The following is a 6585-nucleotide window of genomic DNA, read 5'->3' on the forward strand; positions in this document are numbered from 1 at the left end:
CCAGAGTGAGAATTGTTGCAATTGATATTGATTTCATTTTCTGGTTCTTACGCCACTGATATAATGAGTGCAGAACAACATCGCCATCTGCTGGTCATATTATGACTGTAAATTCATTTCTTGTGCTGTTGATCTGCTTAGAAGCCACCGCAGATCCGTCTGATGTCTCTTCTCTGCTCACCAACTTTATTTTCTGTACAATATCACAAGACGTTTGGGCTCATGCTTTTACATTTTACCATCGCCCCAGGCATCTATAAATGAGCCCATCGGTCTTACTAAACCTCATAACTGGTGGGAGGAAAAGATTTAGGGAACATCTCCCTCTTGTGGCCAAATATCAATAGTTCAAGGCTTCAGGAATAAAAGTTTGTTTGTTTTACCCACAGTAGAATCATTTATTTAATGGTTAGGAAATGGGACCAAATGCAGCATTCAGGATTTAGAGGCAAATTAAATTTTAAAAAAGTGTGTCTTTTTTATTTCTCAAAATTCCCCATAATCCTGGTTTAATCATCATGTCTGCAGCCCCCTGCACAGTGTTACAAAAGATGGCAGATATGCTGGAAAATGGGTGCAATAAATACACTGGTTTCTAAATTGAGTGTAAGTTGCATTTTTGTGGCTAAATAATATTCTGTAGAACCAGGGTCAGACTGGGGCGTGTGAAGCCCCCTGGGATACTACCCCAGGGGCCCCTATTATTATTATTATTATTAACATGTATTTATATAGCGCCAACATATTGCGTAGCACTGTAAAGTAACTGTGATTATACAACTACATCACATGAATTACATACATAGAATATATGGAGTAACAAACATCACAATCAATACAGGTACAAAGAGGTGAGGAAGGCCCTATACATAGGCTTACACTCTAAAGGGAAGGGAGTAATACACAAGGTGTGGGAGTGGGCAAGATCGAATTAAGTGGGTGAGAAATGTGGTACTGTATGTGGTGTTGTGTTTGGTAGTTAAGCAGAGTGAGGGGAGGCTTCTCGAAAGAAGTGCGTTTTCAGGGATTTTTTGAAAGCAGAAAGGTTGGGAGAAAGTGGGACAGACCGTGGGAGAGCGTTCCAGAGGAGGGGTGCAGCCCTTGCAAAGTCTTGAATGTGAGCATGTGAGGAGGTAATGAGAAAAGAGTTGAGTAGCAGGTCAGTAGAGGAGCGTAGTAAGCGAATGGGTGAGTATATAGAGATGAGTTCAGAGATGTAGGGTGGGGCAGAGTTATGAAGTGCTTTGAATGTCAGTGTCATTAATTTGAATTTGATTCTGAGAGATAGCGGAAGCCAGTGCAGGGAGTGACTGAATGGCGAGGCAGAGGAGGAGCGGTTGCTGAGGTGTATGAGCCTCGCAGCAGTGTTCATTATGGACTGGAGAGGTGACAGTCTCTGGAGGGGGAGGCCAATTAAAAGAGAGTTACAGTAGTCTAGACGTGATATGATGAGAGAGTGAATAAGAATTTTGGCAGCGTCTTGGGTGATAAATGATCGTATTTTGGATATGTTCCTTAGGTGGAAGTGACATGATTTAATAAGTGACCCCAACTCTGGGGCCCCATTCCCATCTGCTCACCCACTGCCAACTATTTATATACAGTTTTCAATAGGTATTTGCCATCTCACTCCTGGCAGAATAATTGTTTGTGGAAAATCAATGGTTATATGTTGAACTGCTCCGAACCACTAGATGGCGCGGTGCAGTGGATATACTGGGAACAGCAGAAGGGCTTGCAATTCATGTAGAAAGTTACTGATTAGCCTGTCTGCATGAGATAAACTAGTAGAAGGAGCAGATTTCATCAGTGGGTTGAGCAACAATTGAGGTATGGTTGCTTTTTTAGTTCCGGCAATGGCAGGGTGCCCCAATTCTTTTTTGGGGTGTCTGTCAGCAGTTATATATACTTGAGCTGCCATAGCGTCAGAGATAGCTGGGACGGGCACAGGGTAGTAATGACAGCTGGGACCCAGGGCACAAATAAGCACTCACCCCAAATCTCCCCCTAACTGACCTTCAGACTGGGCCCCCTTAGCTCATAACAAGGTTACAGATATATAGAAACATTGGGGTAACAGTCACCCTGCTATAGTTCCAGGGGTACCCAGGGTACAAATAAGCACTCACCCCAAATCTCCCCCTAACTGACCTTCAGACTGGGCCCCCTTAGCTCATAACAAGGTTACAGATATATAGAAACATTGGGGTGTCACCCTGCTATAGTTCCAGGGGTACCCAGGGTACAAATAAGCACTCACCCCAAATCTCCCCCTAACTGACCTTCAGACTGGGCCCCCTTAGCTCATAACAAGGTTACAGATATATAGAAACATTGGGGTAACAGTCACCCTGCTATAGTTCCAGGGGTACCCAGGGTACAAATAAGCACTCGCCCCAAATCTCCCCCTAACTGACCTTCAGACTGGGCCCCCCTAGCTCATAACAAGGTTACAGATATATAGAAACATTGGGGTAACAGTCACCCTGCTATAGTTCCAGGGGTACCCAGGGTACAAATAAGCACTCGCCCCAAATCTTGCCCTAATTGTCATGCATTTCTTTGAATCTTCCTCTAGGGGCACAGGCTACACTGAAGTCAGAAGTCACTGAGGGGTTGTTCTGTGACCATATAAAGGCACAAGGCTGCAGGCTGAGTTATACAGGGAACTCTGAGTATCACTCATGTATTATAAGGGATAATGTACCCCCTACTGTAAATGATAAGGATATTAGAAGTCACTGAGGGGTTGTTCTGTGACCATATAAAGGCACAAGGCTGCAGGCTGAGTTATACAGGGAACTGTGAGTATCACTCATGTATTATAAGGGATAATGTACCCCCTACTGTAAATGATAAGGATATTAGAAGTCCCTGAGGGGTTGTTCTGTGACCATATAAAGGCACAAGGCTGCAGGCTGAGTTATACAGGGAACTCTGAGTATCACTCATGTATTATAAGGGATAATGTACCCCCTACTGTAAATGATAAGGATATTAGAAGTCACTGAGGGGTTGTTCTGTGAACATATAAAGGCACAAGGCTGCAGGCTGAGTTATACAGGGAACTCTCAGTATCACTCATGTATTATAAGGGATAATGTACCCCCTACTGTAAATGATAAGGATATTAGAAGTCACTGAGGGGTTGTTCTGTGACCATATAAAGGCACAAGGCTGCAGGCTGAGTTATACAGGGAACTCTGAGTATCACACATGTATTATAAGGGATAATGTACCCCCTACTGTAAATGATAAGGATATTAGAAGTCACTGAGGGGTTGTTCTGTGACCATATAAAGGCACAAGGCTGCAGGCTGAGTTATACAGGGAACTCTGAGTATCACACATGTATTATAAGGGATAATGTACCCCCTACTGTAAATGATAAGGATATTTACATTATTTGAGCGATGCATAAAGACCAAGAGGGAGCAAAGCAGTGACCTGAATATTTCCCCATGGGTAGAACACAGAGCCCATTTAACCCTCTCTCCCCTTGTTGCCTGGGTATTCTAGGATAAAGTAATAATGCAGAGCAGCAGGTCATGATGAAGAATAGATATATATATATATGTATGTGTGTGTATATACAGTGCACCTTGGATAATAAGATTCAGTCGATAAATGTAAATGGGAAAGAAATGTTCTGATCGTGTGGATTCTTTGCCCATGTTGAGGCTCAGTGTAAATTATTGATGAATTTAGACACACGTGAATGAGTAGTGGGTGTAGGCGCAGCAGCAGGGGGGGTATAACAGCAGTGACTTTCATGGATTCAGGTTTGTGTATTAATCAGATATGGCTATTCCTTTGTTTCTCTACATAAGGTGGTGCTGGGCATTCAATGAATGGAGTTCTCTTGTGATATTATATTGTGGATTCCAATTGTGCTGATAACACATCACCTTTATATCCTGTATTTATATAGAACCAACATTGTGTTCAGCTTTGTACAGAGAATACACTTTCAGAGATTACAGTCATATTCCTCTACACACCCTGGGAGCAATGGTATTTTCCAACTCTCACCCATCACGTGCAATGGAACCTCCTCACCTACCCTGTATCCCCAACATCTAAACTGATTGGCCAATACAGCAGGGGGTGGGCAGGTCTGTGTCTCACAATAAAATAAAGTACATTTCACTTAGCATAAGCCCAGCACAATGACACATGATGTTAGCATCACAAATCAGTCTGGTCAGTTGTGCAATGTCGCCCTACACAATTCTTCTTATTTCTGTGTTATTTACTGTGACCCAACACAGACATGCAAGAGCACTATCCCTTATAATACATGAGTGATACTCAGAGTTCCCTGTATAACTCAGCCTGCAGCCTTGTGCCTTTATATGGTCACAGAACAACCCCTCAGTGACTTCTAATATCCTTATCATTTACAGTAGGGGGTACATTATCCCTTATAATACATGAGTGATACTCAGAGTTCCCTGTATAACTCAGCCTGCAGCCTTGTGCCTTTATATGGTCACAGAACAACCCCTCAGTGACTTCTAATATCCTTATCATTTACAGTAGGGGGTACATTATCCCTTATAATACATGAGTGATACTCAGAGTTCCCTGTATAACTCAGCCTGCAGCCTTGTGCCTTTATATGGTCACAGAACAACCCCTCAGTGACTTCTAATATCCTTGTCATTTACAGTAGGGGGTACATTATCCCTTATAATACATGAGTGATACTCAGAGTTCCCTGTATAACTCAGCCTGCATGCAGCCTTGTGTCTTTATATGGTCACAGAACAACCCCTCAGTGACCTCTAATATCCTTATCATTTACAGTAGGGGGTACATTATCCCTTATAATACATGAGTGATACTCAGAGTTCCCTGTATAACTCAGCCTGCAGCCTTGTGCCTTTATATGGTCACAGAACAACCCCTCAGTGACTTCTAATATCCTTATCATTTACAGTAGGGGGTACATTATCCCATTATCATGATGTTACACTTTCTCACACCAGGAGGTGCCAGTGAGTTCCTCCATCTCATTTCTAAAGCACAAACTACAACTTCCCCATTTCACTAAATTTTAAATATTGGCAAGTCGGCTCAGCAGGTAACAACATAATGGATTTATCCTTCCTCTCTTATAAAGGAAAGCACAGATGCCGGGGGTTAATCTCTATTTTAATGGAGAGCCTGTGACACCCCCACCTCCAGCCATCTGCTCCCTAACAGCTCCCAGGGGGGCAAATAGCAAATGTGAGAAATGAGTAACAGGGAGAGGCTGTAGCTAATTTGTTTGTCATCGTAGTCTTGTCATTGTCACATCTGAACTCATAAACTACAGGTACAATAGGATTGAACAGTCTCTGTGTTATTAATTTCTGTGTTATTAATGTTAAAACATGAGAAGGGCACCCCTGTTACTTTAGGACCATAAATCTCCCCCTAACTGACCTTCAGACTGGGCCCCCTTAACTCATAACAAGGTTACAGATATATAGAAACATTGGGGTGCTATAGTTCCAGGGGTACCACTTGCAGGTGTTTCTGGGATGGGTGATAATGGGAGATATAAAGGGGGAAGGGACGGGTGATACTGAGACATATGAGGACTCTGGGAGGGAGGAGAGTTTTATAAACGATTATAGTGGAATTAAGTCCATAATGTGCTGAAAGGGACACAGTTTAGGGAGAATTAAGTTCCTATTAGAGAATCAGTGGCTCATGAGTCTGATTGAGTAAACAGAGAGGAACAATCTAAGTGGATATTTGGCAATATTATATTGCATTACTCCATTAGAGAAGAAATTTGGGGGCTCTTATCCTAAAGTCACACTGTTTGCAAAGCACAAAAAAACCCCAATAAAATAGGGTTTTCCAGAATTCCAGTGTACTGTTTTTGGCTTACTGCAACATATGCATAACATATCTGTATCACATCTATATCCTTTGTGTATCACAGGTGTGAGATGGACTGTTACTTGTTAGTTATTATAAATAATTATAAATAATATGGCAAAACAAACCATAAATTCTATTTGGGCACAAACTGATTCCAGAAAATCGTTGATGGGATTTGTGGGGCCGGATGTGCATCACTAGGGTGATTGAGATTAATGGCAGCATAGCAACTGTTGCATCCTCTGTCGTCATGGAGAAAGTACAGTCAACTAGCAATGAAATATTAAAGGCACATAACTGAAATTAATCTCATATACCTGAACTTTCTGAGGTTCTGGAGGGTTCCACTGTTTATGTAGGGGTACTTCCATAATATGTGATAAAACATGCAGATCTAATAAACTACAAGGCCCAGCTTCAACTGCTGGAGGTTAGACAACAATCATAAATATCTTAGATACTGACATTTTTCTCTCCGTATGTAACTGCTGTTTTATGGGGCCCCACATCTGCTATGTCTGCTATGTCTCTACTACTTTAAGGCCATTGGAGACTTCTCTGATTCCCCCAACTTCTGTCTATCACTGACTGACTTATGGGTCACTGAAACAGTTTAGTTGTTACAAATGTGCTAAAAGATGGGCAATAAAGGGTCAAGGGAAGAACAATTATTATAAGGTCTTGGTGTTGGTACAGAACTGTTGTTTG

Source organism: Xenopus laevis, chromosome 2S, assembly GCF_017654675.1.
Source record: "Xenopus laevis strain J_2021 chromosome 2S, Xenopus_laevis_v10.1, whole genome shotgun sequence".
NCBI classification, from domain to species: domain Eukaryota; kingdom Metazoa; phylum Chordata; class Amphibia; order Anura; family Pipidae; genus Xenopus; species Xenopus laevis.